Raw genomic sequence first — 13,991 nt, forward strand, 5'->3', positions numbered from 1 at the left:
GGAGTATGCCTTGTAGAACACCCTTTACCCCTCAACTGAGAATCAAATGTCTATTCAGCCAAGCAACTTGAACCTACCTACAAATGGCAAGGAAGGGAGGTATGCTATGGTAAGTTCAGAGTTCTAAGCAGATCATTTGGACATCATGTGATAATGAATGAGGGTATGAGCGTGAGAGACAAAAAGGAGATCAAGAAGCTGGATGTGGTGCTTGTGGTGCTTCACATTTGCATTACAGTACTCAAGAGGCTGAAGCAGTCCATCCCATATACAGTCGCCAAACCCAGACACTATTGCAGATGCCATGAAGTGCATGCTGACAGGAGCCTGTTAGAGCTGTCACCTGAGAGGCTCTGCCAGAACCTGACAAATACAGAGGTGGATGCTTGTAGCCAACCTTTGGACTGAGAATGGGGTCCCCAATGGAGGAGTTAAAAGACTGAATGAGCTGAAGAACATAAGAACAACAATATCAACCAGACTTCCCAGAGCTCCCAGGGACTAAACCAGCAACAAAAGAGAACACACTGAGGGACCCATGACTCTAGCTTGAGGATGGCATCAATGGGAGGAGAGACCCTTGGTCCTGAGAAGGCTCAATGCCCCGGTGTAGGGTAATGCCAGGGTGAGGAAGAGGAAGGGAATGGGTGGGTGGGTGGGTGGGGGAACACCCTCATAGAAGCAGGGGGAGGGGAATGGGATAGAAGGTATCTAGAGGGGAAACCCAGGAAATGGGATAACATTTAATGTGAAGAAAATATCCAATAAAAGAATAAATAAATAAATAAATAAATATAATTAACTATGTTATATTACTTATATTTTAAGTTGTATATAAAAGTTTATAAATATTAAATATTAAAAATCAATAAAATAATAAAATAAAATAAAATTTAATAAAAGAGACTGAAACAGGAGAATGGCTATTAGTGCAAGGCTAACCTGGACTACAGGATGAGGGCCCTATACTGCAACCTCCTTACCCCAAAAAGAGACAAATTAGGAAGTAATAGGACCATTTGAGGGCCCAAACCAAGGTCATAGTTCTCCACTGAGAGTAGTTAGAATGTGCTTATTTCTCAGAACCTGGACAATAAGAAACAACGAGGCTCTTATATTTCTCTTTTCTCCAGATAGTATAGTCTGAATCCATAAAAGAGAAGGGATTCCAAGAGAATCCCCTAGGGAAACATTCATGATCATCCTACAATGTAAGAAACAGAGTTTTTCCAAAAAGGAAGAAAGATAGAAACAGAAGAACAGTTATATATGATGGTAGCCTCGTTCATATGCAAGTGTAATCAAAGGTAATTATTGTTATAAGATAAGGAATATGGGATCTGGAGGCAAGCAGAACCCTGGCTTCTGCTTCCCCTCTTTTGCTGAATTAGCTTGTCCTATCCTGAGTTTATGTTTCTTTCTTTGCAAAGTCAGAAAAACAGTAGCACCTAACTCTTGAAAGGACAAGAGCTGATGCATTTGTCACAGATACATGCACCACCTATGATTATCATATTCAAACAGATTTTATTTTGTAATTTTTATTTAATTTTTACTACTTTTTCTCTTTGCATCCAGAAAGTTAGACATGGAGAAAGGGAAGGATTTACATCAGATTAAAGCACTCTCAGAACAGGTTTCAGAACGCAAGTCAGACCCTGTCTAGCAGAGTTGCAGCATGCATGAACAGAACCAGGACAAGTTGCTCAGTGGCATTCCTTTCTCATCCACAGTTGTCATTTGATGGCAAGTGTTAGAGCTGACCACGAGAGAGGACTGACACAGCTTACCTCCTGCACTTAGTGTTCTCTATGAAGAGACAGGTAAACAAGTACATGTAAAGTAGGCTATTGAATATGTATGGTTATGATAATGTGGGGGTATCTCTATTTGTTGAGCCTGAAAAATTCTGCTTTAACTCTTTCACAGGTCTTACCACAGTGGCTGTCTCTTCTCCACTAGTACTGAGGGGAGAGAAAAAGAGCGAGGGGTGGGAAATTAGGTGGGATGGTATGGAAATGAGTGCACAGAGTTCCATCTCAAGTTGGAGCACTAGTGTTTTAAAATAATGTATGATTGGTTTGGGTAGAAGAAGGAGGCCAAAATGGAATTATAAGGAACAAATTAAGGGCAAAAGCAAGTTCAGAAGAAAGAGCTGATTCTGCCATGCATAGCCTTTGAAGTGTTTCAGTGTCTTCTGACATTTTCTCTGCCACTTAATTTCACATTAAAAAAAAAAACACAGGCTACTCTCAATGAGAATGTAACCTCCTTTGAGGTATGATCTTTTGACATGGACATTACATGTCTTGTGGGACCAAAGAATCCTTTAATCATACTACAATGCAGGTGGTCTACAGGCCTTCGGCTGAATAGATATCTACTGTTTAATTTCTACCCAAACCTTTGGGTGTATTGTTGCCTCAGATTAAATGACTTAAGGCAGCATTTAGTATTTATCATGATACGATGCCTTGCTTAGAAAGCTGCCTGTTTAACAAGGGATCATTCAAGCACTTGCTTTTTGGTAGAGAAGGTCATCAGAGTAGGAAGGCTTAAATGGTTACATTCATATGGCTTCCAACTGGTGTTGACCGAGAGTGGGTACCTCTATGACACCTTTTGTTCTCCAGTGAGTTGGACTGACCATTGCAACAGTGCCAAGAACAGAAGAACTCTTCGGGACTCATCTCTACACCTGATCAAACATCACTCCTGCCACTCTCTCATCTCTGTTGAAAACAAGCTGCAAGATCTTTCTAAAATTGGGGCATAGTAGCAGACATGGCTGAAAAGGTAAAGCTGGTTTCTAGCAAGTCTAGTTATCAGAATTCCATCCCCAGAATCCATGTGGTAGAACGAAAACCTGGTGGCTGACGTTGTCCTCTATCCTCCACACATGCACCATGACAAGTGGGTATATACACATGCACTCACTAAACAATAATACATAAGGTATAAAGACATTTTAGAGTAGATTCTGCCTCTGGGTAGCAGGAATGTCAAAGTCACATTAGGAAAAGATGCCCATCTTAGGATGTAAGAGATCTGTAGCTTTTAGTCTATATTAATGAGGACACCACAGTATGATTCAATGAACATTTTCTATGTAATTTTGAGAATCCAGTGTGGCTGAGGCCTTACAAAGGTCAAGAAAATGTTCTACCCTGGTTACACAACTCAGCTTCTGAAATGAATACCTTATAAGTTAGGTTTTGTTTCAGAGTCTAAACTATTATTTTCTTGAATGAACTTATAGAGTTTAATCTGACAGGCCAGCAGGATGGCTCAGAGAAAAGCTTGCAACCAAGACTGAAGATTTGACTTCCATTCATTTAGTCACACTGGAGTTAAAAGAGAACAAGTTGTCCTCTGACTCCCATAGGTGTATTATGTGCAGGCATAGGCACATGCACATGCACATGTGTACACACATACAAACAGACACACATCAGAAACCCTTATATTACAAGTGTCCTTGTTTGTCTTCCAAAGATCAAAAGTAAACATTATTCCTGACACTTCAGACACAAGATCAAGACACTGAATTCTAAAGCACCTGAATTAGACCTGACCTGAAAGCCTCCTCCTCAAATACCAGCTTTCACAGTATCAGAAAGTACTGTGAAAGCATTCAATAGAGGGAAACAATCATCAGTCCTACTAACAATGATGTGTACGGGCTCCAACAATGATCAGAATGACACAGTAACCCTAAGGGTACAATAGTGGCACTCACTTCTTCTTGGTGGCAACCAACAGCTCCATAATTGTACTTAAAGCCATGAAATCATGCATGGTAATAGAAACCGAGCCAACTACCAAAGGCTGCCAAGGTCATGAATCCTGTAGGAGAACCTAAAACTAGCATATTACTAAACAAACATAATTCCTAATTACATCCTAAATATTTATCCTTATATTCATAGAGAAATATAGTTCTCACCTCAGCAAAGAATATTTTCTTTGCATCAGACAGGATAGTTGAGCTTGTCAGTGAAAGTGGGAGCAAGCAGGCAAAAAGCCTCCTGCTTCCATGTCGTTTTATGTGGGCTGCCATCAGAAGGTATGGCCCAGATCCATGTTATGTCTTCTGACATCAAGTAATCCAGATATAGAGAGGGTTTTCCACCTCCAATAATTCAACCAAGAAAGAGCTCTCACAGCTGTGGCCACCTGCTTGGGTTTTAGTTCATTCCAGTTGTAGTCAAGTTGACTGACAACCAATATTATCAAGCACAACTCCATTCTTGTCATCTTGACACACAATCATATCTCCTTAACCCATGTTTAATTTACAAATAAAAACAACAACCAAATCACACGCTGTTAGAGAAAACCACAACCATTCAAACAGCAAAAGACCAAGTGATAATGTATTACCCATTCCTGACTATAGCACAACTCCTGCACCTAAGGCTCAGGAAACATCAGGAAACGGGGTAGATTAAGAGCCAGAAGAAAAGGGTGTTTGCAGTGAGGTTGGGTCTCCTACAAATATCAGGGAAGCTGCACCCATAAAGTCTCAGGACCATGACTGCCTAAGCAACACCTGAACAAGGACACTGCCAACATACATGCTAACATGGAAAGCAAATAACTTCAGGCAACTAAGGAATACTGATAGCAGAAGATATAGTCCTTCCCAGGGAAGGCATGACCAAGTGTTTGTCTAATACCAAGTTGCCAGCCATGAAATCATATATGCACAAGTAACATCATAGGGACTGAACAGACTATTTCTACAAATTTAGGAGGGAGGGGGAAGAGATGGGGAGAAAGGGGAGAGAGAGAGGGAGAGAGAAAGAGACAGACAGAGACAGAGACAGACAGAGACAGAGAGAGGGACAGAGATAGAGAGAGACAGACAGGCAGAAGCAGACAGACAGAAACAGAGACAGACAGAGAGACAGACAGAGACAGACAGACAGACAGACAGACAGAGACAGATAGAGAGATGGACAGAGACAGAGAATGACAGACAGAGAGACAGAAACAGAGACAGACAGAGAGATGGACAGAGAGAGAGAGAGAGAGAGAGAGAGAGAGAGAGAGAGAAAGGTAAAACCATTTAAATGCAAAGATACCTTTTTAATTTAAGAGAAATGAAGGGGAGAGGTTGGAGGAAGGAGGGCAGGGAGATGATGTAATTATATTTTAACCCCAAATAATAATTTAACTGGTCATGTAAAGAACAGAGTGCATATTAAGGCTCTCAATTCAAAGGGGCTTGTTTCCCAAATGCTTTGTAGATAAGCCCTCACTGTCGGAGGGTTTCCCATTTGCCTACTCTTACAAACACTGCTCAAATCAAAAGTAAGATTATTTTTCCTCAAAGAGTAAAGCACTTTAGTAGCAATGAGCTGGCCTTTCCTGTGTCTGATTAAGAATGAGGTTCTTTTTGGCATAAATGAAATCTTGAGTGAGGAACTGGAGGCAGACCAGACTTTAGATCCATCTACCACACAAATCCCTTGTGATTTGAATATATGAATTTGTTGAGATTTTCTGATGGCTAACAATATGCCTTCATGTTAGCAATGACAAAAAACCTAATAGCTGGGCCCGGTATTAAAAGGAAAAAAGTCAGGCTCTTTTTCATGTAATTGAATTCTTCAATCTTGCACTGTATTCATTGAGAAGAACTCTTGGGATGAATTTCTTTGAAATCTCCGCTACTGATTTTATTTTCTGATATGTTGACCTTCTTCATCTCCAGACATGTTGCAAGATTGGCAGGCTTCATACTCTGTGCATCAGATACAGCAAAAGCTGTGTTAAGGCTCCTGTTGTTGAAATTTATTCAGTGCAGATGCTAATGAAGAACGTTAAAGCCATCTAGTTCCTTCCTCTTTTTCTCATTTCTCTGTAAGGGGAAGAAATTGCATCTCCTTAACAATGAGAACAAAAATAAAACCAAGACTGCCTGCTACATTCAGGACCTGGTCTGATTTTTCACTCCCTCTGTTCTATTTCGAGAGGCAAACTATAAATCTATGTCAAGGATAGAGGTGAATATTATTTTTATTAGTAGAGATGGAATGGATAAATATCTTACCGGTAATTACCTGGTTTAAGTGTTCTCTGATGCATCCATTTCTATAATGCATGAATTTACCGTTTATAAAGCATCTGCAATGTGAAAAACACCAGTCCAGGCATCGGCAGTGTAAGTGTAAATTAGTCATGACCCTTCCTCAGCGTAGCTCGCAGGAATGTGGAGGATGGACATGGACCAATTTGATCAGTTCCTACTGTTTCACCGAAAATGTATTTGAAGGAATGGATGTTTAGAGATCAGAAGTGGGGAGGAAAGGACACCATCTTCCACTTATGCAATATGTTTAATGAGAAGTACGTGTTGTCTTTTTATTTTTATCTATTTTTGTCGTCTTGCTCTCTTGTTTTGTGCTTTTTTGAGACAAGGCATCAGTATACAGCCCAGGCTGACACCTGACTGGTGTTCCTCCTATCTCTAAAGGGCATGAACTACCTGCCACACCAGGGGAGCAAGGCATTCTTCATAGACCTCATGATTGTGAGTTGAACTAGAATCAGCTGCCAAGCCTGTGTTAGTTAGACAGACTCCCACGTCTCTGGGTTTTAGTCCATGCCTTTAGAAAATCAGCAGTCTGCGATGAGCTCAGCCCCTCTCTGACTTGATGTTAGTGGCCATGCAGGTGACTGCGGCTTCATTCTAGTGGCTATAGTGACCTCACTACCAGCCTTGAAAACACTGGCTTCCCACCCACCACCCCCTTCCCTTGTTCAACCTATGTGCACTCCTTATAATAAATATTCCCAGCTGTCTCCACTCTTTTTCAATCCCTGGTTTCTTCCAAACTATTTCCTAACCTCTGACTCAGCAAAGGTTTCTGCCTTCTCCTTTCTATTTGATGGGAATTCACAAGAGGAGAACTCCCTCACCTACTCCCACTGCACATACAGTCCTAATTGAATGTCCACCCCTGTACTCACACCCTCCTATTACATGGGAGGAGTGTGTTCTGTGTGCCTTGGTGAAGGCCACCTTCTGTCTGCACATCAAGCCTTGCTGGTCTCCTTTTGGCACAGTCTAATCTGGTTTCATCCTGCATTCATTTTATTCTAACTGCCCTCACTGAAGCCACCAAGTGTCCCTGATGGTTTAAGCCTGTCTTAGTCCCAATCTAGACCAATCTGTCTGGTTCATCTTTTCCTTTCTCCATACCAGGTGCACAATTCTCCTGGTTTGCCATTCGTCTTTGTCTGTCCCTTCACACCTTTTCAAACTGGCTATTGAATGGTGCCATTTATTTTTTTAATATTTAAAATGTTTTATTATTTTATGTATATGTGTGCATGGCTGCGTGTTTTGTGAGGTTAGAAGAGGGCATTAGATCTCCTGGAACTGAAATTACAGGTGGTTGAAAGCTGTTATATGGTTGCTAGAAACTGAACCTGGATCTTCTCTCTGTAAGGGGAGCAAGTGTTGCTAACCACTGAGCCAACTCTCCAGGCCCTGGATTGGTTTCTTTAGACTCCCAACATACTGGCACCTCAGAATTCCGTGCATGTACGGGCTCAGGACTCATCAAATTCCATCCAGATTGCATTTCCAGTGCAATCTGACCCACAGTTCTGCTACTTTTCTTCTTCACATAGGTCTTAAAGCCTCTCACGTCCAGCATGTTGGAAAGGGCTCATGATTGGGTCTCCTCCAGAATTCACAATTTATGGCTACATCTGATCCTGTTTTCCCAGGTTAAAAATAAACTGAAATCTGAGTATTCTCTTGCCGTACACTTTTCCTCACGTCCACGTATTTCCTGAGCAAAGCCTCTAATTTCTCATTCTAAGTTCATTTTGATCCACCCAGCACTTGCACTGTCTCCATGCAAGCACCAGCCCCTGCCATCCCCTTCTAGGACTGCTGTGAATGTCTCTTGACTGCCATTATGATACCCTACTTCTAATTCATCTTCCACACAATACCGATTATGAATATATATACACACATATACATATACATATACATCATACACACACACACACACACACACACATTGATCTCTGCTCTGATTAAAGTTCTCAACAGTTTCCTGTGGCTGGCAGGTTGAAGGACATCTTCAATCTTTCCTAATAACGTCTATGTGATCTGACTTATGCTCCCTGGCCCTTTTCCCACCCCGGTGATCAAGGTCCCTCACATAACTGCTCTTTGCTGCAGGCATGAGGCAAGCACTCCTTTCTACTGGAGCATCAGCTTGTCATTAACACTTTCTGAACCATCAGAATGTACACAGGAAGTCCCTTCTTTGGGAAAAACATCCCAGAACCTCAAGACCAATTCACTTTTTGCAAGTAGATGCTGCCCAGCACTGTGTGTTTTCTTGGCTGTCTGATCAGTGTCCTATCTACCACTAGACATGAAGGTGAAGCAGAATGTCTCTGTGACCCACTGCTGTTTTCCTGGCACCTACCATAGTATTTAAATGAAACAAGTAAATGCATATATACTGTTAGAAATTAATGATGTCTATGAAGAAAGAGGAGCAGGGAAGTACTGCGAATGGAGGAAACTTACGGTGTCTTGGGACTCTTTCATTCACTATCTAAATTCACTATTAAAATGGAAGAGATTGGCCTGTGGGGACATTCTAACAAGACACCCGAATTGAGAGAAGAGATGTGGAAGAACCTGGGAGGAGAGCTCTCTGGGACAGGTGGGAGCCAGCATGTATGGAGATGGGCCTGGTATGAATGAGAGCTAAGAGTTCTTGTGGACCAGCAAGACAGTCTTACTAGCACAACAGCAGGCTGGAGAGGAGGGTGGGCAGTTCAAGTAGGACTGTGTGAGGGTTTACACTTCAGTGCTAAAGAACACTTTGCATAACACATGCCAGGAGCAAGTAGGTTTTATTGAGATTCCAACTCTAAGGGATCCATCCCCAGCCTCTAAGTGAATCCCTTTTTCTTTCCATTCCCAGCTTTCTTACACAAATGAAGGACAGTTCATTCGATTGTCTCTGACATTCTTTCTAGATCTAAAGGCCATTTATTATGAACGTGCTCTTAAGAGAATGCTGTGAATGGCTCTTGTTTGCCATTGTGATTTTAGGCAAACAACTTTACTTCCTGAGTCTTTGTCAGGGTTTGGGGAACAGGACTAGAAGTTTTCTCTCAGGATGGGGTGCAATGGTCAAGAGACCAAAAGACTGAAGGCTCGTCGTAGAGTGTAAACCAATTCATAAACTTGCATCTGGAACTTATTAAGATTTTCAGTCTCCTGGGTCCTGTTTTAAACTCTTCTCCTAGACAGTCTCGTCCTCACAGCTACCTTAGGGTACAGACCCATTTATCTGAGAAGAAGAAACACTCATGTGCCCTTGAGCAACCAAAAGGCAGAGGTAGTCTAGGTTGACCAGCCTTGTAGGTTCTTTGTTACAGTGCAAGGTCTACTGTTGATACATGTGCAGAGTGGGTGGGCAGAGGAAGAACTGTCTGAAATCCCAATCCCAGGAACATTGTGACAATGGCAAGGATACTATGTGGTTTATTTCCGCAAATAAGACATTTGAATATTGTATATAATATTTTATTAAAAAGAGAAAATGGGACTGTTTCTGAGCTCATCATAGTACAATAATGATTTACTTCATTTTGTGTGTTCCCTAGTCTATTATGTACCTACTATATGTTGGTATTGGCACTAACCAATTTCTAATGGGATAGAAATAAACAGACTCAATTTCCTAAGAAATGTACAACTTCAGAGTGGACTTGGGAACAATAGTGGCTTTGTCTAACACTGCAGTAAGCAGAATCCCATGCGATGTTTTGTGAGAACTAAGGAAGCCTTAATCAGACAGGAAGGATCTTTCATGGGAAAGGCTGCTTAAACCTAAGATTCATGCATGAGCCACAGACTCAACACTGCTAGGGAAGGTAATATTTTCTCCATCTGGTTTCCCAAAGAGTAATCTGCATAGTTGTTCCACATTTTAATATCTGGAAAACGAGAATACATCCCAGAATTGCTGACCTCAGTAATGAGCTTCAATAGCACTGTACAGCTGGTCAGAGCCATTCCCATCACCATCTCTTGACCGAGTTAAGCCTACTGCCACCACACCATCCACCCACTTTGACTGACAGCTTAAAGAATTTTAAAAAAAGACTACATTCTGATTCTGCTTTGAAATGAAGTTATTTCTACTCCGAGGGGGAAGAAAACACAGAAAAACAAGGGCAGTGTGATAAAGGATACAAACACATCTGAGGGATTTCTCAGTGGGTCTAAAACAAAAAAAAATATGAGTGACAAGAAAGTATTGTCATGGCTTTTCTTTGACAGACTCTTTCTTTTTTCTTTGTGGCACATGAAAGAATAGCACACCTTGTAACCGATGCCTCTTAAGCAAGATGGTATAATGAATTTCAATTAATCTGGGCAAAGCTTGTGTTTTTAGAAGCTGTATCATGTTGGGCTCTGGGTTTACTTTATTTTGTACAAGCTAAAACCAGCTTTACAAACTCTGGCCAACTTATTTCTAGTGGCATTCATCATTTGAATGGATGTTTTCCTTCCTGCCTCTTTTTTTTTCTCTCCATCTTTTTCCTCTCTCTCTCTCTCTCTCTCTCTCTCTCTCTCTCTCTCTCTCTCTCTCCCTCTCCCTCTCCCTCTCCCTCTCCCTCTCCTTCTCCCTCTCCCTTTCCCTCTCCCTCTCATCTCCCTTTTCTTTCATTCTCAGGCAGTGGCACCATGTTAATCTAAGCCCAGTGTTCCAGGTTATTGAAAACTAGTTTAAGCTTTGGTTCTTCTCCCATATAGTAGTCACAATTCCTGTCATCATGGTGATGGCTCCTGGTCACCCAAGAATGATCTTATTATCTAAGCATGTTATTTATAAGGAATTTCACAGCTGAAGTGAGGTACAGAATGACCTACTCTAAAACAAGAACGATTAACAAGTTTGGAGCACAGCCAGGCTTGAGAACAAGGTTGTTATTGGCATGATTTTAATCATGATAGACAATTAGCCAGGCTTAATTATATTGAGACGAAAAACCAGAGTGAGTGGCAGTAATGAATTTCTCCCGGAACTCTCCTGTGTCTCCAACTCAAGCTGGTTGACCTATAAAGAGTGTAAAATGATAAAAGATGTTTGCGCACATGTACAGGCTGTGTTTACTTCGAGGAACAGGCAGCATGGGGAAGGGGCCGGAGGACTCCCTCTTCTATCAGGACCTGTCATAAGCACAAACGGGATTCTCCAGCTCCACTGGCATTTTCCCATCAGGAAAGGAGATGCAAAAGAGAGGAAAACATCTTTAAGCTGAACTTGGGCACATTAAATGTTAATGTGATTATGTAGCTGGGGATTTTTTAAACGTCGCCTGTGGCTGAAGTATTACTGCAGTTGTGTGTTAGCACTTTCTGGTGTTATAAAAGCTTAATATTTTTACTGACTGTGTCAAGCCTAAATAGAATACCCAGAACTTCAATAGAATCAGAGTGATTAGAGCGAATAAAGAAAGATAGGAGAAAAGAAAAAGAATAAAAAGAAAAATTAGCAATTTGACAGTCCTTGCCTCTAGGTTTGGAAATGGAATTTAAAAGAAAATCCTCCCAGAGTCTCTGGTCTCTTTTTCCATTATGGATTTTAATTGACTTATTATAATTGAAACATGGAAAAAGGAAAAGTTCTGTGGAATAATTGAAATCTCTATAGTTTGTGTAGTTCTTTAGCCTTCATAGAATATACTGATATTTAATCTTTATGCCAAACATAGCTACATGAATACGTAGTACACATGCATACTCATGCACACACTCACACAAAGAATAAGCTTTTGTTATAAATTAAAAATGACGAAGCTAAAGATTAGATATTGGAATATCTCAGTCAAATAGCAGAAATATACATAAAACCTCTGATCGCACGCATAGTATTATGCTGATTTCAGAAATCAACTGCCTAAGGAGGGAGTGCTTGCTAAGGGGTAGTGAGAGCTTGGCTTTTCCAGTGTAGGGACTGCTTCAGTGGAAAGACAAGTCAGTGTTTGTGCCTGAGTTGTGACTATATCAGTCTGCCTCTATCTCTTCTTATCCTTGCCCTGCTTTCTCTCACTCTATCCTTTCCCCTGAGTACCCTCACAGCTTCCATGTATTTCCAGGATTTGTGTACTTGGTGTTTTGAGTGTGCAGAAAACTATGCGATGAAATCCAGCCCATAATATGATTACTAGCACCGCATTCATGGTAGCAGAAAAGTGGAAGCAAATTAGCTGACTGGATAAGCAAATGACTTGTAAATAACGCACAGGGATGTGTGTGTGCTCCAATGGATAAGGATTTGACACATGCTCAATGTGGATGAACTTTGACAAAGACATTATTCTCAGTGAATTCAACCAGTTACAAAAAGTCTCTAAATATCCTTGAATGGAGTGTTCCTAGACCAATTAGGCTCTCAGGGTCCTACACGATGGTGAGGTAGAGGTCCAAGGAGGGGAATGAAGAGTTTGTGTTGGGCGAGTACAGAGCTTCAGATTGGGAAGATGTTAGGGTTCTGGGATAGAGAGCAATGCTTGCACAATAGACACTTGTATAGGACTGCATTCAAAATGGTTAAAATGATACCTTTGTATAATATATATTTTATTGTGATAAAAAGTTCCGTATTCTACCATAGTGCATGAACACTCTGTACCTGCTGCCTGACAGAGGAAACAGCCAGAGTGTGACATGAGATCCGCTACACAGGGCTGGGGGGCAGGTTATACAGCCAGTGCAAGAGTGAACATGAAAATTAAGAATGAATCTGCGGATCATGAATGCCTAAATAAAGGGTGAAAATGAGAAAGAAAGAAAGCTCTGTGTCTCCTAGAAAAGTTGAGGAACAAAAGTGAGTATCCATTCCATGCAAAAGCTACAAGTCTGGATAGTGAGCTTGGGGTGACATTTAGTTACATTCTTGACGTTGTGATACAACCCCATGACCGAGGCAACTTACAGAAGGAGTCCATTTGGGCTTACTGTTCCAGAGGGTTAGAGTCCATGATGGTGGAGAGAGCATGGCAGTGGCTGCCTGGTGACAGATATGGCCACTGGAGCAGGAAGTTGAGAATTCACGTCTTAAACTATAAGGACAAAACAAGTATAACTAGGTAGATTTGAATAGCTTCTCCAGAAGCAACAGCAGATCTCCAGATTCCCAGGGTCTAGGCCTGATGCTCTCCACAGCTCACGCCTCCACTGCCTTCAGTGGCTCCTTTGTTCCTGTTCTGCATTTAGTGCCCACTGACTGTGGCTCTTCACGATCACTTAGAGCACCGATCCTTGAGCCTGACAATCAAAGCCTTCCTCAAATTGGAATGAGTATCTTTGGTAGTTTCTTCTCCCTCTCTCTTCCAACATTCCTTTTTCCCAGGGCAGAATGTCACCCACATTATCCTTCTCAGCTTTTGCTGTCCTGGCACCCTTTCCTGGTTAAACATAGCCCTCTTCTCTGCCAATTAGAATTTCACATAGTGTTGAAGCTGTAGTTGATGATCCTACCTCTCCTGGCCTTGACTAATCAAGGATATGAAGATTCATTTTCTACTTTCCTCAAAGCTAGGATAGAGATCCTGACACCACTTGGGAAACTACACCTCTGTTTCTACAGAGATCTGCCCCTAACCCCCCAGCCACTTCCTCCTCCTCCTCCTCCTCCTCCTCCTCCTCCTCCTCCTCCTCCTCCTCCTCCTCCTCCTCCTCCTCCTTTTCCTCTCTAGTAGTGACCCTTGTACTGTGCAAATGGGATCACACAGAGATCGTTTTGTTCATCCTAAACCACTGGTGCATTACAGAGCCTCCTCAGGAGCAATTCTCAGTTCTGCTCTTAATATTCATTGAATTCATTTTCATCCACATTCTGCTTCACTTATTTCTTCCTGCTCTATGACAACTGCTATACTGGACAAGTGCATGCTTTGAAGATATGTTGTTGTTTAACAACTCTGTG

General features: G+C 41.5%; 1 protein-coding gene across 8 annotated transcripts in view; it reads left to right on the plus strand.

Annotated features, from left to right (window-relative positions):
* The window catches only part of Dab1 (DAB adaptor protein 1), a 1,121,076-nt gene that overhangs the window by 663,491 nt on the left and 443,594 nt on the right, over positions 1–13,991 (plus strand). The window contains exons 4-5 of one of the 8 annotated variants that reach the window (XM_017593175.3): positions 1,734–1,823; positions 2,634–2,796. The exons of the other annotated variants lie outside the window; for them this stretch is intronic. The gene's annotated coding sequence lies outside the window, so the exon portion shown is untranslated. The remainder of the gene's footprint in view (positions 1–1,733; positions 1,824–2,633; positions 2,797–13,991) is intronic. 8 annotated transcript variants of the gene reach the window in all.

Source organism: Rattus norvegicus, chromosome 5 (genome assembly GCF_036323735.1).
Source record: "Rattus norvegicus strain BN/NHsdMcwi chromosome 5, GRCr8, whole genome shotgun sequence".
In the NCBI taxonomy this organism is placed as follows: Eukaryota; Metazoa; Chordata; class Mammalia; order Rodentia; family Muridae; genus Rattus; species Rattus norvegicus.